We start from the raw sequence: 22,913 nt of genomic DNA on the forward strand, positions 1-22,913 counted from the left end.
TCTGTCCCTCTGTCCCAAGGATGCCACCCACAGCCACTCTTAGTCCCCCACACTGCCGCCATGGGGTACCCCTTTCCTGCCCCCGGGACACTTCCTCCCATTCCTCGCTCCCAGAGTGGCTGCCCCAGAGAGCACACACCTGCCTCTCTTGCCCCACAGGCTCGTCCCACATGCTGGGCTAGACTAGAAGCTTCTCTTGTTTTATTCAGAGGGCCAGGGTCTCACACCATTCCACAGCTTCAGGCTGACAGTGTTTCCGACAGCTAGAGAGACAGAGACAGAGAGAGGGAGAGACCACAGCGCATCACAGCCCCCACCCCCACCTGGGCCCGGCATTCCCATGTGGCTCCAGGCCTTGAACCTGGGCCATAGGCATGGCCATGCTATGTGTGCACGGCCGTATTCTCTCTGGGAGTAGGGAACAAAATTCTTTCTGGGGAGCAGAAGGTGGGAGTCCTGGCTTCTGTAACTGCTTCTCTGCTGGACATGGGTGTTATTTTATTAATTTGATAGGACTGGGAGACATTGAAAGGGGGGAATAGAGACCGAGAGGAGAGAGACAGAGACACCTGCAGTTTGGCACTTCACCTGCCCAGCAAGCTGTCTTTAGCCCCTGGAAGCTTCTGGAAGGCGATGCCCCGCCCCCCCTTGCCCTGACCCCAGCCCCAGCGGACACTGAGGGACCTTTGTAAGCCAGCGGACAGTCCGCCCGGTGTTGAGCGTGCTGGCCGCAGGCCCCACAAACCAGCTTTCAGAACTACAGAGAGCACAGAGGCCCAGCTGCCGGGCGTCCCGGGGCTGGAGCGGGGCAGGGAGGCCCAGGCCAGCTGACCGCCCTGGAGCCAGGTGTCGTGGGGGCACGGCCACAGTGAGCAGGGACAACACAGGACAGGACGGCAGGGGCGGGAGGAGGCCACATGCCTGCACCTCCACCTCCAGGCAGGAGAATGCCAGATTCTCTCCCTCGCCGCTGATGCTGACGCCGCAGGCTCTCGCTACAGGGACCCTCAGAATCCAGCCCATTGTCTGTTCCTGCAGGCCACAGAGCTCCCATTGTTCACGCGCAAATCGTGGGGCTGCTGAGAGGCCCACGTGGGCCCGGGGACGGCCGTACCCCACCCCACACCCCAGCTCTTTCCACGGGAAGACTGGGCTCTTTATCCCCCGCCGCTCTTGTCAAACGCTCAGTGACTTTCCCCCAGACAAATCTGTGGTTTGTCAGCAACCATAAGAATGTCTTCATTGCCTCGGGTTTTGTTGTTGTCATTGTTTTTAGTTTGATTTTATTTTTTATTAGTGACTTAATATTCATTTACAAAATTACAAGATAATGGCTACAATTCCTCACCGTCCCCACTGCCAGAGTCTGTGTCCCCATCCCCTCCACTGGAGCTGCAGTGGTTCTCCCAGGGTCACAGATAGGGGTTGCCTATTATTTCTATAACTACCCATATTTATATAAATTTGTTCATTTTTTTTCCCCTATGGTCCTGCAGATTCTCTTCCTTTCTAAGCCACACCTACACCTTTTACTTCCGAGTGTCCTTCCTTTTTCCTCTTCTCCCTCCTGGTCCTGATGGAGTTGAGTTCAGAGCCCTCTGGGCATCTTCCCCTGACATTTCTCCCCCTCTGGGAGCAGGGACCCAAATTCTCTATGGGGAGCAGAAGGTGGGAGTTCTGGCTTCTGTCACTGCTTCTCCGCTGGACATGGGCGTTATTTTATTAATTTGATAGGACAGAGAAACATTGAGCGGGAGGGAGGTAGAATGAGAGAGCAATGCAGAGAAGGGGCCGGGTGGCAGTGTACCTGTTTGCGTGTGTGTGTTATAATGTGCAAGAACCCGGGTTCGAGCCCCCCCATCCCTACCTGCAGGGGGGAGCTTTGTGAGTGGTAAAGCTCTTTCCCTCCCCTCTCTATTTCTGGCTGTCTCTACCCAATTAAAAAAAGAAAGATAATTTTAAAAAGAGAGAGGTGGGGACAGACAGACAGAGAGGCACCTGCAGCCCTGCTTCACCACTTGTGAAGCTTCTGCCCTGAAGGTGGGGGCTGGGGGTTCGACCCTGGGTCCTTGAGCGCTGTGGCATGTGCACTTAACCAGGTGTGCCGCTGACATCCAGACATGGGCCGGGACGTGGGAGATGAGCCCTGTGGATGAAGGTGTCGGTCTGCTCTCTCTCCGGCGTGCCGGGCCAGGCCTCCCTGGGTCACCTTCTGGGGCTGTGTCCACCCGGTCAGGTGTTCAGAAACCCTCTGTCAAGAGTCAGACAGGAGCAGATGTCTGGGACTTTGTGAGCACAGGGCTCCGTGCGGGTTCTGGCCTGACACCTCACCCCACCTGAGACCTCTCTCCATCATCCTGGCTGCTCTGAGATTCACAAACCTGACCCTAGTCTGTGACAATCCTCTTTTTTTTTTTTAAAAAAAAAAGCATAATCAATAGTAATCCTTTGTTGGCTGGTTTACCAAAAAAAAGGGAATGACAGTGTTGCCTGACGTGACTTCCAAAGGCTATTAATCCAAATGAATATTTATAGCCAGGCAGGAAAATAAATTTCAGACACATTCAGCGTGTGACTTCAGGGCAATGCGCAAGTTTCCTTGTGAGCAGGTGACAGACAGGGTCTGCAGAAAGCCTTAATGTGCCACTTTATATATTTTCATGAATATTACATCATAGGACATATTTGGTGCTTCCGTCATCACCGTCGTCATCTCCAGGAGATTTCACTGAGATGGAGGGAAAAAAGTGGTGCCCATCTTTCTCTCAAGTGCCTAGATCAAGGACAAACAAAAACCAAAGAAACTTGAGTTTGGCTCTTGGTTTGTTCACAGGCTGAGTTAAACTTGTTAAGCCCAGTGTGGAGGTCAGAGCAGAACTGCTGCTTGATGCTGAGCCCTCTGACAAGTACAGAAAACCATGGTGGGGCCAGCCGCCGGGCACCTGGCTGAGTGCTCACATCACAGGGCACCAGGAGCCGGGTTCAAGCCCCTGGTCCCCACCTGCAGGGGGAAAGCTTCACGAGTGGTGAAGCAGCGCTGCAGGTGTCTCTCTGTCTCTCTCCCTCTCTATCTCCCCCTTTCTCTCAATGTCTCTGTCACTATACAATAATAAATAAATAAAAATAAAGTATATTTAAAACAAAATAAATAAAATAATAAAATAAAATGGATAAAATAAGGCAGTTGGGCGGTAGTGCAGTGGGTTAAGTGCACGTGATGCGAAGCTCAAGGACTGGCCTAAGGATCCCGGTTCGAGCCCCCCCCGGCTCCCCACCTGCAAGGGAGTCGCTTCACAGGCGGCGAAGCAGGTCTGTAGGTGTCTGTCTTTCTCTCCCCCTCTCTGTCTTCCCCTCCTCTCTCCATTTCTCTCTGTCCTATCCAACAACGACGACATCAATAACAATACAACAAGGGCAACAAAAAGGAATAAGTAAATATTAAAATAAATAAATCAAGTAAGATGAAATAAAATGAACTAGCACAGAGCAGACAAGGCAGTGAGGCCATTGGTGCCCCAGCAGCTGGGTGTCCACCCCATGTGGCCTGGCTGGCCCTGCCCCAGGCCCTCTCCCCGGCCTTCCGTGGGCAGCCGCGTGCCTCCCCGGTCACACAGGTCCCGAGTGGGTGAGGGCAGGGCCTGGGACCTGGAGGCCGCATTCCGGAGGCCCGGCCAGCAGATGCCAGTGGGCCCCCACCTTGTCACGAGCTGCTGGGAACGGGCTTCCAGGCCCCCACACGGGGCCAAACCCAGGACAGCGCCTCCCCTGCTGTGCCCTGCCTGCCGCTGAGTCAGGCCTGGGGGATGACGGTCACACTCCAGCCCCCCCACCCATCGCCTCTATGGCTGTCCCTCCCCCAGATCCAGATCTTGCAGGGTCTGTCCAGTCTGCTTCTCCACAAGGGAAGGGCCACTTCTCACAGCTGTCCTTGTCCATCGGGCAGGGACCTTAAACTGACAGGCACAGGGGGCCGGGTGGTGGTGCGCCCAGTAGGTCACGTGTGTTACAGTGCACAAGGACCTGGGTTCAAGCCTCCGGTTCCAGCCTGCAGGAGAAACTGCATCAGTAGTGAAGAAGGTCTCTCTCTCTCTCTCTCTCTCTCTGTATCTTCTCCCTCTCAATTTCTCTCTGTCTCTATCCAAAATAAATGTTTTTTTAAGAAGAGACAAACACATATATAAAGATATTTGTAAAGCCTCACTGAAACAGTAGAAGAAGTGTCCTCATGAGCAGTGCCCCTGCCCTGTAAGCCCAGGGCTCTGGGTTCAAGCCCCAGCAGCTGTTGCAGGGCGCCTGGTGTCTCTCATGAAACCAGCAACATTACGGCGGGGGGGCGGGGGGGTGCAGGGGCATGAAAACAGGTTAATAAAAACTTCCAGCGTCCACAAAATGGGACAGGGACAGGGGCTTAAATCTGGGACTTTGGAGCCTCAGGCAGAAAAGCCTTTTGCAGAACCATTTTGCTGTCTCCCTGCCCTAGTGTTTTATTTTATACAGAATACAAATTAGAAAAAAAAAAAAAAAGAAAGAAAGTAGCAGAGATCAAAATTCAAGTTAAATGCCGGTTTCTAGAGTGTTGGGTCATTACATAAATATCAGAACTCGCTCTCTCTCTCTCAACTTGTCAGCAGCGCCAACAGCACAGAAACCAAACCACAGGTGAGCCCACCTCCCACGGAGTCTCTGGCATGGAGTCCTGACTCCTCAGCTGCTCAGAATGAGGACACCTTCAGCTTTTAACACACAGCTTTCTGGGGTCTTTATGTGATCACTCCCCCAAGAGAAAGTTAAAAGATTTCTGCAAATTATAAAAAAAAAAAAATAAAAAATAAAAAAAAAAACTTCTTCGTATGGAAATTGGAACTGTGTCATTAAAAATGGTGGAGTCACCTTCTTCACCTCCTGTGGGATGGAGCCGGAAGGAATCCTGTGACGTGAGGTCAGCCAGAAAGATGAAGACGGGATGGTCTCACTCATGGGCAGAAGTGGACAAGTCAGAACAGAAGGGGAAACACAGAGCAGAACGTGGGCTGGGCCTGGTGTCTCGCCCCACAGTAAAGGACTCTGGGGGGGGGGCAGGGGGCTTCCAGGTCCTGGGACAAGATGGCAGAGGAGGACCTAGAGGGGTTGCTGTTACGTGGAGAACTGGGAAGTGTTACGCATGTACAAACGACTATATTTTACTGTGGACTGTAAACCATTAATCCCCCAAGAAAGGAATAAAGAACAGAGACGGATTTTGCGACTACCTATACCCACCCCCCAAGGATGAGCCTCTGGGACAATGGCTTTTACCATGGTGCTAATTAAAAACGTTGGGTTATCAGGCAGAAAAGTGCACCAGCTAATGCAAAGGACACTCTTCCCTCAGAATCTGTGGCCCTCTTCCCCTTTCAGCAGAGCCTCTGCGTAAGGCAGGCTGAGCAGCCTGGGGGTGGGAGCCTGCACTGACACCTGACTGAGCAGCTGCGGCCCAGCACCCAGATGGCTCAGTGACCTAATAAGGCCCTCAGCTGTGCCTGGTGCTGTCCCCAGGGCCTGGGGGAGGGTCTGGCTGGAGATACCGGGAGCCAGGCCCTTATCAGCAAAGTGAGGAGTGCTTCTGAAAAAGAGCTGGACACCCCCAGACCTCGGGGAGGGACAGAGAGAGGGCCTGGAAACAGCTGGGTGGGAGGGCCGCCCACAGACGTGCGCCTTGCGTTCCTGTGCCTGTGCCTGTGCCTGTGCCGCCCTCAAGCCCTTTCTGCTCTCTGGTGTTAAAGGGAGGTGACCGGTAAAGGGGCTGGGGGCTGGGGGTCAGCTGAGCCTTTCATATCTGCAGCTCGCGGCATGGGGGCAGGGTCACTGATTACTTTCACAGCACACACAGTACTAAGTGCGAGGATCCAAGCGGGGAACTAGGTTCGAGCCCCCACTCTCTGCCTGCAGGGGGGACGCTTCATGAGTAGTCAAGCTGGGTGTCTCTCTTTTTTTCTCCCTCTTTATCTCCCCTTCCCCTCTCAGTTTCTCTCTGTGCTATCCAATAAAATGGGGGAAAATGGGGAGTTGGGCGGTAGCGCAGCAGGTTAAGCGCAAGTGGCACAAATCCCAAGAATCAGTGTAAGGATCCCGGTTTGAGCCCCCAGCTCCCCACCTGCAGGGGAGTCGCTTCACAGGTGGTGAAGCAGGTCTGCAGGTGTCTGTCTTTCTCTCCCCCTCTCTGTCTTCCCCTCCTCTCTCCATTTCTCTCTGTCCTATCCAACAACAACAACAATAATAACTACAACAACAATTAAAAAAAACAAGGGCAACAATAAAAGGGAATAAACATTTTTTAAAAAATGGAAAAAATGGCCTCCATGAGCAGTGGATTTGTAGTGCTGCCCCGAGCCCCAGTGATAGTTCTGGAGGCAAAGAGAGAGCGAGAGAGAGCACGAGAGAGGGAGGGGATGGGAGGGGAGGGGGAGGGGAGGGGAGGGGAGGGAGAGGGAGAGGCAGAGGGAGAGACACCTGCAGCCCTGCTTCCCCACTCATGAAGCTTCTCCCCTGCAGGTGGGGACCAGGGGCTTGAACCCGGAGCCTTGCAGGCTGTGATGTGTGAGCTCGGGGGTGCGCCACAGCCTGGCTCCGTCAGGCTGTTTTCTATGCTTGTTTCCCCCAGTTTTCTGGGAGCTTGTAGGGCTCTTCAGGGAGAATCATATCCTCAGACCTTCTCACCAGTTCCTCAGTAGTACTGGGGCTTGATGTAGACTCCAAGAGTTTGCTTTTCTTGTTCTGTTTCGTTATGATTTTTCCAAAGTAATCATCTCCTTTTAAGTTCACTCATAGATATTTTCATTTTGTCTCGTTTGCTTTTCTGTTACAAATGACTCGCGTCCTCCCCTGCCTCGCTCTGTATTTCCCGGTCGAGTGTGAGCCGCAGAGCACAGCTGTGGCCCATGGAAGCATCATCTCACGGTCTTGGGGCGGAGGCTCACCTGTGTCTTCTGGTCAGGCGATGTGCAAAGACCAGCACAGCTCTGTTTCTCACAGCCACGCTTCTGTTCACCCTCCTGCTCCATGGCACTGCCATTTCAACAAGGACCTGCAGTACTTGTCGTGTGGACCGTGTTCCTCGCGGCAGAGTTTGGAGGGAACGTTCCAGGCTGTGTGGTACCGAGACTGATGCTTGCCTTAGGGACGCATCTATCAGATCTTCCCAGAGCTGGGCCTTGTTGGCCAACACGCCACTGGCGCTCGTGAGCGTGGCCCGTGTGCCTTCTCAGGAGCCCAGCCAAGCCTTCAGGAGACAAGCACCTCCTCGTCCTGCTGTGTGTTCCTTTCCCTACACCAGCTACGTGTCGTCAGTGATTGTGTCAAGATTTCACAGTAGTCAAAATACTTATGGGCTTAGAGCTATTAACGTCAAGTTTTGCTGTTAGTGCTAACATCATCCTTTTGTCATATCTGAGCCACTTATTGAGCTGTTTTTTTAACAATATCTCACTACTGAGTTGATAGTGATCAACCAAACTGTGAGGTCACAGGGGTACAATTCCATACTGTCCCCACCACCAGAGCTCCGTGTCCCCATTCCCTCCACTGGAATGGCAGTGGGTCGGTCTCCCAAGGTCGCAGGTATGGCTGACTCTGTTTATTCACGTCTCCTCCTTTCTAAGTCACGCCCACACCTGTTACTACTTCCCAGCGTGCTTCCTTTTCTCCTCTTCTCTCTCACATACAGGAAAGGCCTCTGGCTTCCCCTGGTGTTTCCCAGATTCTCTTCCCTTTCAGTGATGGGATAAAAACAAGATTCCTGGTGTGACAGACATTTCTGGCTCCGATGGAATTGGGGTGCAAAGCCCTCTGGTCTTCTATCTTTTCTGGCTTCTGTCACTGCTTCTCCGCTGGACATGGGTGTTGGCAGGTGGACCCACACCCCCAGCCTGCGTCTGTCTGTCCCTAGTGGGGCAGGGCTCTGGGGAGGGGAGGCTCCAGGACACATGGGTGAGGGTACCTGCCCGGGAGGTCAATGTCCCTTGGCTGTCAATGGCCCTCTGTGCCATGAGCATGTGGCTCCATCCGTAGTGGTGTCAGGAAAAGCCCTTTACATCCCGTGGTGCCCTGCTGACTGACTGTGGGACAAGCTCCTTTCTAAAACTCTGCAGCAGACGACCACCCCTCTGTGATGGGGTGGGGGTAGGGGAGCCCCATCTTTCTGTTCCTGTGGCCCCACACGGGGTGTGTCATGAGGAGAAAGACTCAGCGAGGAAGAGGGGCTTCCAGGGCGCCCTCCTTCCTCCCGACATGACGACGGTGTCCAGTTGTGCAGGGAAGGGCTGTTGGCGGGGCCTCCATCTCCCCTGAAGGCAGCCTTGGGCTGAGCGGCCGCCCATGTCCCTGGTCACTACAGCTCACCAGGTGTGCCCTCCAGGTGTGCCCTCCAGTCTTGGCCCAACTGACTGATGGCAGGAAGCACCTGTGTGCTCTCAGCTCCTACCTGCCCTCCTACCTTGTTTGGTTCAGGATTCTAAGAGACTAGCCATTTGGGGTGGGGGGGAATGAAGGGAATGGTGTGAGCAGGTGATGGAGGAGTTAGATGGGGAAGAGCCAGAACAGGCCCTCTAAAGTCTACTTGTAAATCGTTGTTTTTGTTTTTATTGCCACCTGGGTTATCCCTGGGGCTCGGTGCCCGCGATACGAATCCAGCCACTCCCAGCCCCCATTTTCTTTCTCCCTTTAAATTTTTTAAAATTATCTCTATTTATTTACTTATTGGATAGAGACAGAAATCAAGAGGGAAGGGAATGACAGAGAGGGGGAGAGACGGAGAGACACACCTGCAATGCTGCTTCACCATCTGCAAAGCTTTCCCCCTGCAGGTGGGGCTGGGGCCTCAAACCTGGGTCCTTGTGCACTGTGACATGTGCACTCAGGCAGGTGCACCACCACCTGGTCCCCTTTTTATCTTTCTATTTTACTAGATAGAACAGAAATAAATTGAGAGGGGAGGGAAAGATGGGCAGAGAGAGAGAGGTCTGCAGACCTGCTTCATTCGTGAAGCTCTCCAGCTGCAGGTGGGGAGTGGAGGCTACACGTGGAGATACATGCCCCCCCACCATATCACTTTTTAAATATAGAGATGGAGAGGCAGAGAGAAAGAGAGAGGAGGAGACTGCAGCACCAAGCCTCCCTCCAGAGTAACGGGGGCTGGTCTCGAACCCCGGGCCGGCACAAAGCAAAGCAGCACTAGGTCCAAGTAAACTATTCCGCCAGCCCATGCTGACATCAGTTCAAAGAGGGATGACACCAGCATTGAGCGTGGGACGCGTTTTCTAAATTACTTTTGAGCAGATTAAGTGACTTTTATGTAACAGCCCAATGAAAGGAGCATCCTGTATTTGATCGCGTGAGAAAGTAGACTGAGTTCCAGTATAACAAATAAAAAGGCAATTTTCAGTGTGGAGAGGATAAGAGAGAGGAATCACGGCGTGCTCACAGCATTCCAAATAAGAAAAGGAGGCAGAGATGCACTTGTGGCAGAGGGCATGGGAACGGGGAGGTCTGTCCGCAAGCGAGCGAGCGTCTAAGAGGTGTGAGGAGTGGACCGGAATAGCAGAGCCCAGCGCAAGCCTCCAGGGAGCAGAGAAGCAATGAGTCTGCGCTTGTGTGCATGAGGACTTCACCTCCCCGAGGGCGGCCAGATGGAGATGTCTCCTGAAGAACTCAGCGTCTGATTCAGGGACTCAGATTCTGAACGGTGCTTGGTCTGACACAGTGGATGCAAGGCCCGTGCGTTTCAGAGACTCGCCGGAACCCTTGATGGAGAAAGAAGGACCACGGGAGGAGTGGAGAACAAGGGTGGACATGAGGCCTGGGGTGAATTCTGGAGGGAATTTTCAGCGTTGGCTATTTCTCGGTTCACTTTGATTCAGAATCAGCCACATGTGATCTGGGGCGGCCTGTACTGAGCCCACCAACTGCAAGGTCGTTGCTTTTTGTTTACCTGGGGGGAAATGTTGGATGGTGACTACTCTCTCTCTTGACAATTGAGTTTTAGACTGAAATAGTCAGACTCCTACTTGATAGGGCTCGGCGTGAGTTCCGGGAGACGCCTGCAGGTCCAGGGCAGGCTGGCCCCAAAGGATGCTGTGAGGGCACAGCCCACCATGGGAGAGAGACCCTGCTGAGTTGACTTCCCGGCAGTGGCAGAAGCATGTGTGGAAACAGTGTGTGGAGGGGGGCAGGTGTCCATGCACCTGGTCAAATGCTCACATTACAGTGCACAAGGACCCAGGTTCGAGCCCCTGGTCCCCACCTGCAGGGGGAAAGCTTTGTGAGTGGTGAAGCAGGGCTGCAGGTGTCTCTCTCTCTCTCCCCCTTTCCTCTTGATTTCTGGCTGTCCCTATCCAATAAATAAATCAAAATAATGCAAAGTAAAATAAAAAGAAAGGGCAGAGGCAAACATTTCTCTAGGAGGCAAAAGACAGACAGGAGTGAGAGAGGCCCACTCCGCGGAGTAGAAGCCCTGCCTGGAGCAAGAACTTCTCCCCCAATGGGAGAGCAGAAGGCAGACTGGGGGTGAAACAGAAGCGGGGCTGAGGAAGGGAGCCGCCCCAGGCCACTCTCTCAAGAAGCTCGGCTGCTAAGGGAATCCGAGCTGTGTCAAGTTTTGGAGGCAAGTGGAGAGATTTGTTGATTGACAGCGGAAACGCACGACCGTGTTAGAGTGAAGAAGGCTGTGAGCTGCATGAAACGGAAGTCACTGGGGGCCGGGCAGTGACGCACCTAGTTAAGTACACATACCACCGTCACAGGGACTCGAGTTCAAGTCCCCTCTCCCCCACCTGAGTGGCAAAGCATGTCTGCAGGTGTCTCTCTGTCATTCCTCCTCTCTATCTCCTCCTCACTTCTCAGTTTCTCCCTGTCCTGTCATATAAAAAAAAAAGAAAAGAAAAAAAATGGCTGCAGTAGCTGTGGATTTGCAGTGCTGGCACCAAGCCACAGTGATAACCCTGGAGGCAAAAGAAAGAAAGAGAGAGAGAGAGAGAGAGAGAGAGAGGGAGGGAGGAAGGAAGGAAGGAAGGAAGGAAGGAAGGAAGGAAGGAAGGAAGGAAGGAAGGAGAAGGAGAAAGAAAACACTCATAAAGAAATCATCTCTAGGGAGTCAGGCAGTAGTGCAGTGGGTTAAGCACACGTGGCACGAAGTGCAAAGACCGGCTTAAGGATCCTGGTTTGAGCCCCCAGCTCCCCACCTGCAAGGGAGTCGCTTCATAAGTGGTGAAGCAGGTCTGCAGGTGTCTGTCTTTCTCTCCCCCTCTCTGTCTTCCCCTCCTCTCTCCATTTCTCTCTGTCCTATCCAACAACAATGACATCAATAACAACAACAATAATAACTACAACAACAATGAAAAAAAAGGGCAACAAAAGGGAAAATAAATAAATATTTTTTTTTTAATTTTAAAAAACATTACTTAAAAAAAAATCATCTCTGGAAGGAGGCCCCCAAGGAGTTGGGGAGTGTGGATGGATGCACTTTGCAGAAAGGACTCATGGACAGGCCTCTCCCAGTGTGACTGGCTGTAGGCGGGCAGAGAGGGCTCGTGCTGCAGGCTGTTGTTCCGAGAACGTTTTAGCCCCTTTTTGTGGATCACATTGTTTTTTACTATTGGAGGATTCATGGTTCACAGCCAGTACAGTTGCTGGTCCACACGTCACATGTCTCAGTTTTTGCAAAACACGCTCCCCCAGCCCAGGGCCTCCTCCTCCATCAGCACCGGGACCTGAAAGCCCCCTACCCAGAGTCCTTTACTGTGGAGCAAGACACCACGCCCAGCCCAGCCCACGTTCTGCTTGGTGTTCCCCTTCTGTTCTCATTTCTCCTCTTCTGTCCCTGAGTGAGACCATCCCGTCCTCATCCCTCTCCCTCTGGCTGAGCTCGCTGACAGTCCAGCAAGGGAGGACGCTAGTAGCTATCCTCCTCATCCTCCTCTAACAGGGCGTGTGCTCTGAGTCTTTGGTGACAGAGGAATTGAAGTAAGTGTCCGGGGCTGGGCAGACAGCACAACGGTTCTGCAAAAGACTCTCCTGTCTGAGGCTCTGAGGTCCCAGGTTCAATCCCCAGCACCACCATCAGCCAGAGCTGAGTAGTGCTCTGGTAATAATAATAATAATAATAATAATAATAATGGTAGATAGCATAGTGGTTCTGCAAAAAGACTCTCCTGACTGAGGCTCTGAGGTCCCAGGTTCAATCCCCAGCACCACCATCAGCCAGAGCTGAGTAGTGCTCTGGTAATAATAATAATAATAATAATAATAATAATAATAATAATGGTAGATAGCATAGTGGTTCTGCAAAAAGACTCTCCTGACTGAGGCTCTGAGGTCCCAGGTTCAATCCCCAGCACCACCATCAGCCAGAGCTGAGTAGTGCTCTGGTAATAATAATAATAATAATAATGGTAGATAGCATAGTGGTTCTGCAAAAAGACTCTCCTGACTGAGGCTCTGAGGTCCCAGGTTCAATGAACCCCAGCACCACCATCAGCCAGAGCTGAGTAGTGCTCTGGTAATAATAATAATAATAATAATGGTAGATAGCATAGTGGTTCTGCAAAAAGACTCTCCTGACTGAGGCTCTGAGGTCCCAGGTTCAATCCCCAGCACCACCATCAGCCAGAGCTGAGTAGTGCTCTGGTAATAATAATAATAATAATAATGGTAGATAGCATAGTGGTTCTGCAAAAAGACTCTCCTGACTGAGGCTCTGAGGTCCCAAGTTCAATCCCCAGCACCACCATCAGCCAGAGCTGAGCAGGGCTCTGGTCTCAGCCTCTCTCTCTCTCTCTCTCTCTCTGTATTTTTAAAAGACACAGTGTCTACTTTCTCCACTGTGCCCAGCTGCCCCCCATGAAGCTAGGTCACATCCACGCAACGGACCTAAGCTAGAGCCAGAGGCTCAGTGATTAGCCCACGTCTGCGCCAGCAACATGGTCTTGTCTCACTCCCGAAGCCTTCACACTCCTCCCAGAGGAAAGAAGCAGCTCTCCTCATCCCTCGCCACTCACTCAGCGTGTTCCCCATGGACCAAGGAGACGGTGTGCCCAAGACTCAACAGCACACGGAGCCTGAGAGAAATGGCCAGAAAGACTGCCCCCCTCGCTCTCACACACCTCCGTCTCTCTCTTATTGGATGGGACACAGAGAAACCGAGAGGGGGATGGGGAGACAGAGAGCCACCTGCAGACATGCCCCCCACTTGTAAAGCTGTCCCCCTGCAGGTGGGGAGCAGGGGCTTGAACCCAGCTCCTTGCGCTTAGCACTACGTGCATTTAACCAGGTGCGCCACTGCCCCCCACACGGCTCTCTAGAAAATGTTCTCAGTTCAATATCTATAGTACAGAGATTTAAAAACGTTTGTTTTTAAACTTTATTTGCTAGAACAGAGAGAAATTGACTGGGAGGGAAAGAGAGAGACAGAATGATCCTTGCAGCACTACTTCACCAGTTGTGATGTGAAGCTTCCCCCCTGCAGGTGGGGGCCGGGGGCTTGAACCCAGCGCCTTGCACATATAAGCACTTAGCCAGGTGCACCGCCAGCACTCCCCACCCCAGAGAGGTTTGTTTTTAATCTTTCCGAATGTCCTCGCCATCCTCCAAGCGGTCAGGAAGTGTAGTGATTCCTTGGTCAGTCCTGCCTCCACAGACAACTGATCGTCTGGTGAGATGTTCTGCTCCACCACCGCTTACAGAGGAGGCCCTGGTAAGATCGGCGAGCTCTCTGCCTGCCCCACACTTACATGTTATAAAACTGACCTCCAGGCCGGTGCAGTGGCTCACCTGGCCCTGGCTGAGCTCACACGTCACAGGGCGCAAGGACCCAGGTTCGAGCCCCTGGTCCCCACCTGCAGGGGGAAAGTTTCACGAGTGGTAGAGCAGGATTGCTGGTGCCTCTCTGTCTCTCTCCCTCTGTACCTCCCCTACGCTCTCAATTTCCGACTCTATCCAATAAATAAATAAATAAATATAATTTTTTTTTTAAAAATCCTTTAAAAAATTGACCTCCAAGAGTTTATTCATCGAAAAATAACTGGCTCAAGTCTGCCTGCAAGACGATTTGGTGCTACAGTGACCTCAAGGACACAGACGTGAGGACCCTCGTTCCTTGAGCCGCCCTCTGCCTCCTCATGGCCCCAGCTGCACCCTGCGTCTTCACTCCGCCCAGTGCCATCGTGAGCTCCGCCTCTGCTCGCCGACACTCTCTAAAGCTGCTTGCAGTGACCAGCTTGTGAAGACCCACTCTCCCCACGGCTTCTCCTCTGGGTATTGATCTTCCCGGTGGGGGAAACTCAGGATCCCGTCAGTGTCTACACACAGCTACCCTGTGAGCACTCCGCACAGTGGCTGGCCGGTGTGCTAAAGAAGACAGAGTGTGGGGTCGGGCGGTGGCGCAGCGGGTTAAGTGCACGTGGCACAAAGCACAAGGACCTGCATAAGGATCCCAGTTCGAGCCCCCAGCTTCCCACCTGCAGGGGAGTCGCTTCACAGGCGGGGAAGCAGGTCTGCAGGTGTCTGTCTGTCTTTCTCTCCCTCTCTCTGTCTTCCCTTCCTCTCTCCATTTCTCTCTGTCCTAACAATGACGACATTAATAACTACAACAACAATAAAAAAACAAGGGCAACAAAAGGGAAAATAAATATTAAAAAAAAAAGAAGAAGACAGAGTGTGACGGCTCCTCTCCCGACTGGCGACTGGCGGGCTGGTCGGGCAGCTGAGGTACAGCAGGTTCCGAGACTTCACCCATCCCTGAGTGGAGAAAGACCACATTGAGCCAGAGGCATCTTGTAGAGCCTGAGGGAGACGAGGTGCTGAATGGCTGGCGGCCATGTGTCCACAGTTCCTGGAAGCAAGCTGCATGGTACACTCCACCTGCCCTGCCTGTGAGGCGCCTGCCTGCCTGCCTGCCTGCCTGCCTGCCTGGTGAGCAGGACTGCTGAGGGGCCTGGGCCATGAACTCTGCACTGTGCGCCCCCCCCCCCCCCCCGTAATTCCTGACCACGCAGCACTTTCACAGACTTCGATTGCAATTGCCTGCATCTTGGCTTGCAGCAGTGTCCCTTTGTAAAATTTTTTAAAAGGTTTTATTTGTGTATTTTTTTTTATTTATTCATTTATTTAAGAGAGAGGGACAGGATGAGAGCATCACTCTGGTGTGTGCAGCACCAAGGACGGAGCCTCGGGCCCGGGCTTGCAAGCCCGCCTCCCAGACCGCCATTTTCTTTTCTTTATGGATGCCCTTTCACAGGAATGGGTCTCGGCCTTCGAAAATGCTCCCTACGTAAATATATTTTTTGTCACTGGACTCGCTTCACTAGATGTTAGGTAGCAGGAAGAAAATCTCGCGTTGGTCCCTTCTTTCCCCTTCTTGAACAAAGCCAAAGCACTTGCTTTGTTAGCAGTGAGTGTGGAGTTCTCAGGAGTGACTGTCTGAAGAGGGGCAAGGACCTCTGAAGACACAGCCAGCTGGGGTGGCTCCTCTTTCATCCCAGTGACACCGGGGGAGCCACACGCCTGTTCTCCTGAGATAAATCCTCTGAGAAGTGGGAGCGCCATGAGTCGCACTCGTATAAGGCCACAAATCAATCACGTCATGACCTATTTCTTCTTGAAAGCTCTTTGTAGAAATTCTGCCATGAAACAGATCATGCTATTCAACTTCAGACGTCTTTTCTTTTTAGTATATGATCCACTCAGATGCCCCGTGCGGTTAAGTGTCTAATTCAAGGCATGCGCACAATTAGTCGGCCCATGTATTTTGTCCAACCTGCCTCTGTAAGGAATGAGCTGGCCCCGTTTGCTGGTGCAAACTCTAACTCTGGGTGAGCAAACAGATCATTCAGTCAGGGAGGAATGTAGCCGGGGTTTGACGTGCCATCAACTCCAAGTCCATGCTCTCCCTCATGACACATTAGTGGACATTTAGACTTCCGGAGGGTGGGTGGTGGCGCACCTGGTTGAGTGCACACGTGATGGGGCGAAAGGACCCAGGTTCGAGCCCCCAGTCCCCACCTGAAGGGGGGAAGACTTTTCGGGTGGAGAAGCAGGGCTGCAGGTGTGTCTCTGTCTCTCTCCCTCTCTGTTTCCCCTTCCCTCTTGATTTCTGACCATCCCTGCCTCTTAATAAAGATAATTTTTTAAAAATCAAAAAGAAAGAAAGAAAGTTTGTGAAGACTGCCTAAAAACCCAAACTTTTAGAGTGTCTTGCAACTCAGGCTATTGAGGCCTCTTCCAAGTCTTGCACTGTGATCCATCGTCACAGGCTGGCTGGGGGCACTGGGGCTTGGCTGAGCCATGTCCAGAGAGCATTGGTGCAGAGAAAACGCTGCTCTGCCCCGGAGTGGGCCACGGCCCAGCACTCCCAGCACCTTGCCTCAAAAAATGCAGAGTCACGGGCGGCCAGGAAGCCCTGCTTCTGCCCATTGGCCTCCTCTTGAAGCTGGGGGAGGGAATAAGCCTAAATAAGGAATTCAGGGTGGGCGGCAGTAGACAGCATGCTGGTTTTGCAGAGACTCTTGTGTCTGAGGCTCCAAAGTCCCACGTTCAATCCCCCATGCCACCACAGGCTAAACCTGAGCAGTGTTCCTGTAAAAATAAAATATAAAAAAGGCCCCACCAATGTGTCCTGGAGCTCTGCTTCCCCAGAGCCCTGCCCCACTAGGGAAAGAGAGAGACAGGCTGGGAGTATGGATCCACCTGTCAACACCCATGTTCAGCGGGGAAGCAATGACAGAAGCCAGACCTCCCACCTTCTGCATCCCACAATGACCCTGGGTCCATGCTCCCAGAGGGATAGAGAATGGGAAAGCTGTCAGGGAAGGGGATGGGATGCGGAGTTCTGGTGGTGGGAACTGTGTGGAGTTGTACCCCCTCCACTCTATGGTTTTGTTAATGTCTCCTTTCTTAAATAAAAAATAAATTTTTAAAAAAAAAGGCGTTCAGATAATAGGTGCGAGGATACTGTCTCATCCAAGTGTCCAAGTAGAGGAAGAAGGCCAATAGCCCCAGGAGAGAAGGGGTGGGGAGTAGCTAAGATTGCCTGAGGTGAATGTTTAGCTCCCAAGCTCCCTGGGGGAGTTTCAGAGCCTCTGACTCAAGTATCCGTGAACCCTCCCAAATGAGTGCCTGGTGAGCAAACCAAAAATAAATGGAGATTCAGAACAAGAGGCATAAAAGACAGTATCACTAACTCTGCACGCAATTCTAAAGCAAAGCCAATGTCCATGTCCCAGGTAAAAGAAGTGAGACTGGAATTACTTATTTTGTCAAAGGTAGCACTCATCTCATGTCCACACTTCCCCCAAACTACTTCACTAAAGAGGACATTGCTTTCAGAGCGCAGCACAGCAGCTGTCTCCCCCTCTGCTCTGAAGGGGCCTTGCCAGCCCATGTTCCTTCCACAAGGGACATTTTGGCCAGTGACAGCTGGTGGCCCCAGTCACAGGAGAGCCCCCGTTCCACGTCCTCCCTCAAGGGCCCGCACAGGCACCGTCCTTGTCCTGAGTTCTGTTTGACTTTCAAGGCCATCTTCCCCCCCCTCAGGGCTGTAGAACAGAAACTTTAGACTTCCTGGAAATTTCTCTCATGCACAAAGCCCCCCACCCACCCCCAACCCCCAACAGTCTTCCTTCTGTCTGTCTCTCTGTCCTTCACTCTCTTCGGTCCTCCAGACTTGGACGAGCTCACCTCAGATTTGGGCCTCGCCTCTGGCGTGTAATCGTCGGTGTGGCTTTCTTGCTGCCTCTCTGACAGAAGCAGGGTGCCCTCTCCCAGCAGACCTCACGGCCAGCCTGTGTTTGCTGAGTGGGTGGGAAGAGGTCAGGAGGTGCGCAGAAGGAGAGCACAGGGCTTGCCCATGTCAGGTCTCACATCTGACCCCTAGCATCACGTGTGCCAGAGCTGAGCAGTGCTCCGGCCGGAATCTGTCTGACCTCTCCATCTCTCTGTCTCTCTGTCTCCACCTCTGTTTCTTTGCATTTCTTTCCTTGTTGGGGGATTAACGGTTTACAGTCGACAGTAAATGCAATAGTTTGTGCATGTGTAACCGTTCCCAGTTTTCCACACAACGGTACAACCCCCACGAGGTCCTCTGCCATCCTGTTCCAGAGCCTGAACCCGCCCCCCAAGCCCAGAGTCTTTGACTTTGATGAAACACACCAGCCCCAGTCCAAGTGCTGCTTTGTGTTTCCATATCTTGCTGCTTTTTTATCATTATTATTATAGATGGCTTAATCAATCGTGGTCGACTAGATTGTGGGGCAAGAGCAGTACAATTCACAGGATTCCGGCACCAGAGTTCCCTCCCCTCCGTCTGAAGCTTCCCTGTTCCTCCTCCCTCTGGGGGTATGGGCCAAATATCTCCAAGGAGTGCAGAAGGTGGGACAACGCCGCCGTTGTCTCTGCCTCTGAACAGCAAATACCTTTTGTTGCAACTTGGAGCTTGAAGGAGTCACGTGAAGTGAAGTAAGGCAGAATCACAGGCGGCCTCGCTCATGGGTGGGACTAGGAAACCAGGGTGCGGGGGAGACTCCACAGCCTCTCCTAGCACAGCAGGCGCAGGGGCCAGACGGCGGGCGCCGTGTCCTGCGGTTAGACCTGCTGGCTGGGTGACCCAGCACGTGCTGGCAGAGCTGAGTGAAGGTGCCTCCTGCATCTTTTGAGAGAGGACGGTGAGGGGAGTGATTCCAGCAGCCCGTGAGGGCCTAGAAAGTGGGAAGCGGGGGGGCAGTGGTGCCCACATTACGGTACGTAAGGACCTGGGTTCAAGCCCTGAGTCCCCACCTGCAGGAGGGGAGCTTCATGAGTGGTGTTTCTCTCCCTCTCTGCCTCCTCGCCTCTCAATTTCTCTCTGTCTCTATCCAGTGGTATATTCATCCATATATGAAAGGAAGTGGGAGGGGAAGTTAGGGTCCCTGTGATAAGCCCAAAGGGGAGGGGAGGAAGGATGGGGAGAAAGGAACAGTCTTCATCCTGGGACAAGCTTAGGCCCCTCAGGGGAGGCCCAAACCCAGCTGTGGAAAAGGAGGTGACTTTCACTCCCCCTTGGGCTGTGTCTGTGACTCCCTCCAGCCACACAACAAGGCCGATGGCCGGTGGCCTCAAACCAGATAAGTCAGCAGGGTTCCCGCCCACAGAGGACGTCTCCCCTGACCCACGGGGCTCCCACCCACAGGGGACGTCTCCCCTGACCCATGGGGCTCCCACCCACAGAGGATATCCCCCCTGACCCACGGGGCTCCCACTCACAGAGGACGTCCCCCCTGACCCATGGGACTCCTGCCCACAGAGGACGTCTCCCCTGACCCACGGGGCTCCCAGGCACAGAGGACGTCTCCCCTGACCCACGGGGCTCCCAGGCACAGAGGACGTCTCCCCTGACCCACGGGGCTCCCAGGCACAGAGGACGTCTCCCCTGACCCTCGGGGCTCCCACCCACAGAGGATGTCCCCCCTGACCCACGGGGCTCCCGCCCTCAGAGAACGTCCCCCCTGACCCACGGGGCCTGTGGAGCTGAAGCTGGGTTCCCCTTCTCCTTCCAGCACTCGGGGTGAGGGGGGCCTCTCAGCACTGGCTCTGCTCAGGGAGTCACCACACTCTGCTTGGAGCTGAGACAAATGGCCCAGGAGGGAAATGCTGCTTTTTTTTTTTCTTTTCATGTGTCCTTCCTCCAATTCACAGACACCTGGGTTGGTGGCTGCTGGGTGTAACCACAGTGGCTTTCCTCTTGATTTATGGGGCTCAATTATCTTTCTTCAGTGACACAAAGTGTCTTTTCTAATGAAAGGCAGTATTTTTAGCATCAACACAGAAGGGTGACGTTGATCACGTCAGACTCCCCCACGGTTTAGCAAGCAAAGAAAATAGTGTTTATCCAATGTGCCTTAACCTCAGTGGACACAGCTCATAAAGGGACGATAAAGAAGTCAGCCAGGTGGGGGCCGGCTGGCGGTACACCCCCTTAAGCACAGATAGTACTAAGTGCAAGGACCCGTACAAGGATCCGGGTTCGAGCCCTCTGCTCGGACCCGCAGGGGGAAGCTTCCCAAGTGGTGAAGCAGGTCTGCAGGAGTCTCTCTTGTCTCTCTCCCTCTCTGTCTGCCCCCTCTCAATTTCTCTCAGTGTCTACCCAAGGACAGGAGCAGGGTTTGTAGTGCTGGCACTGAGCCCCAGCGAGAACCCTGGAGGCAAAAAAACAACAAAACAAAACAAAAAGACAAATCAGCTCGGGGTCAGCCCTTGGGAGAGCCAGCAGGCTGCTTAGCAGACTGCTGCGTCCTCTTCATCCCGGAGTGTTTTCAGACCCCAAGCAGGGAAGGCTTGATTTGACTTGATGTGACTACCTACATCCTTATTTATTTCTACTTGAGAAGGCGCTGTCTCCCGGTCTCACAGGGAATGACTCCTTTGCCGTCCCCGTGAGCCGGGCCCTAACCCAGCGTCCCTGGGGCTTCAGTCACAGATTGCAAATTGCTGTGGAAGTGAGGACTGTGGCTGGCGGTTTACGCTGAGAAGTTGTCTTTCTCCCGGGGGCTGTTTCTCCCCTAAGGACGGTGTTTGCTGGGGAGGCTGAGGCCCTGTCCCGAGCTGGGCTGGGGGTGCCAGCACCACGTGTGGCCCCAGCCCCGACTCCTGGCTCTGCCCCCACCCCCAGCACTCTGCAGAGCCCCTACACCCACCTCGCTAGCTGGCCTACAGCTGGTGCTGCCCCCACAGACCCATGATGCCCGGGGCACTCCCTGCTGAGTCGCCCTTCACCCCCTCCGCCCTGGGTGCTCTCTCCGCTCTGGGCACACACGCTCCGTGTGGCACCTGGACCAGCTCCGGCTGCTGGCTGCCACCTCCCGTGACCTGCTCTTGGCAGGTTTTTCCTGAGTCTGCAGGTCTGGAGCCCGGAGGGGCTTCGAGTTCTCGTCCCTGTGGGAAGGTGCTGGGCTCTGCCGGGCACTGGGGGGGGGGCTCTGGCTGCCTTTGGGGGCTCCCCACCTGCCAGCATCTGCATGGGCATATGGCACGTGGGAGTAAGCAGTGCACACGCCTGCCTCTACAGCAGACTCTCTCTCCCTCTCTCCCTCTCTCCCTCTCCCCCTCCCTCTCTCCCTCCCTCTCTCCCTCTCTCTCTCCTTCTCTCTCTCCTTCCTCTCTCATCAACAGACCTGTCCCACGGGGATTTCCACTGGACAGAGGCAGGCACAGTGACATGGTGTGTGTTTGTGCTTCCTTGGCGTTGGCTGTCAATAATTAGCTATTAATTTCAGTGGGTTTGCTTCTGATCTGGTGCGTTATGGAATCGTTTCATTAGACGTGATCCCTTCTGGCGAGCCTCCCCCCCACGGCCCGACTTTCCATTGTGTGAAGTGCGAGTAGTGATGTCGCCTCTCCTCCCATCTTCCTACCTCTTGGTCTTTTCATGTCTCATCACGTTAACCAGATTTTGCAGAAAACTATTAAGGAATCATCCTTGTTCCAATTTTTAAGCAGAATTCAATTTGACTATCCATTAAGCACAATAAGGGTTCCCCCTCCTGACTTTATCCTGTAAAGAAGTCGCCTCCATCTTTAAGATCTTAGTGTCTGGAGGAAGCTGACTAAGCATCGCCACAGTCTCCCGTAGTTGTCCTCCATCTGACCGGGACGGTGCCCTGTGCCCTGTGCCACAGTGGTCCTGCCGCCCTTCTGCGTGGGGCCCTGTCCTGAGGCCCCTGCCTTTGTGGACTCTGTCCCATGTCGGGTAAAGGCTTCAGGCAGCTTGAGTTTTGCATCTCTCTGTTCCCGGGTCTAATTAGGGAATCTGCTTTCTCTGGGTGACACACTCATTAAAAGGAGCGTTCTCACACCAATTACAGTGCTCAGGATAATGAGATAATGCCCCTCTGGAGAGCAGCCTGGAGAACGACCCCCCCCCCCCCCCGTGATTTCTCTCAGCACATCTGCAGAAGGCGTGGGTTTCTGAGTCCACACCATTATCATAAAGATGCATTTACCAGCGCCTCTAATAACACCACATGGCTCCCAGTGTCTTTGTCTCCCGGGATCTGACAGGAACAAGGAGAGGCACCTATCCACAGTCCAGATGATGCGGAAAAAAAACTGAGCTCGGGAGCCCAAGGCCAGGCAGTCACTTAGCTGCCCAGGGAGCACTGGCACCGAGGAAGGAGGCCCTGTGTTTAGACTGCCACCAGGGCAGCACTTTTTTCTGGAGGGCAATGTCCCCGAGGGCCCCCACCTTCTCCATCAGCCCTGCTCAGCCCCTTCCCCTCCGGAGGCTCAGCCGTCCTGGCCGCCACCACAGCGCATAGCTCACACCAGCGTTTAGCGTTCAGCATCAGGCTCAAATCCGCCCCCACCCTCACCCCAACATGGGTCCCCACCTTTCCGGCTGAGCTGGCCTAGGAGGAAAACCCTGACTTCCTCCACCTGCCTGCCTGCCCTGCCTGACCCTGTCCCACTGCCACACAGACCCCCACTCACTTTGCTGCCCTCACCCAGACACCTGGCAGGGTCCCCATCTGTCCACCCCTCCCTGACCCGCCCCATCCCAGTCTGGGATGGATGGCTGGGGTATCAGATGGGGGTCCAAGGAGGTGAAGAAGGTTAAGGTTGAGGTCAAGGACAGAGGCCACCACTGCATGACAGTGGCTCTGGGCTTCTGGCGGGGGGGGGGGGGGGGGGCTAGGAAGATGGAAACCCACTCAGAGGGAGAGTGGGTAGGGTCTAGGCTCATCTGCACCCCACTGCCTTTAGGGGTCCGACTTACAAGGGGTCTGTCTAGGATAGGCAGGGTTTTCTGGGGGAAATAAAGAAAGGCAGATACAAAAAATAAACATAAAAAACAAGCGACCCCATCCCAAAATGGGGAGGGGTAGGAACAGAAAAGTCACCACAGAAGAGTTCCGAAA

General features: G+C 53.5%; 1 protein-coding gene and 1 long non-coding RNA gene across 4 annotated transcripts in view; one reads left to right on the top strand and one right to left on the bottom strand.

The window, feature by feature from the left end:
* The window catches only part of LOC132542618 (uncharacterized), a 9,972-nt gene extending 9,042 nt beyond the window's left edge, over positions 1-930 (bottom strand). Inside the window, exons 1-2 of one of the 2 annotated variants that reach the window (XR_009553588.1) lie at positions 589-930; positions 140-263 (exon numbers count right to left, since the gene is read on the bottom strand). This is a non-coding gene — a long non-coding RNA (uncharacterized LOC132542618). Of the gene's footprint in view, positions 1-139; positions 264-569 lie in introns of both variants that reach the window. The other variant, XR_009553589.1, reaches the window with a different exon arrangement.
* PACRG (parkin coregulated) overlaps positions 1-22,913 on the top strand; it is a 326,166-nt gene that overhangs the window by 269,012 nt on the left and 34,241 nt on the right. The window lies entirely within an intron of this gene.

This window comes from Erinaceus europaeus, chromosome 13, assembly GCF_950295315.1.
Source record: "Erinaceus europaeus chromosome 13, mEriEur2.1, whole genome shotgun sequence".
Taxonomy (NCBI): Eukaryota; Metazoa; Chordata; class Mammalia; order Eulipotyphla; family Erinaceidae; genus Erinaceus; species Erinaceus europaeus.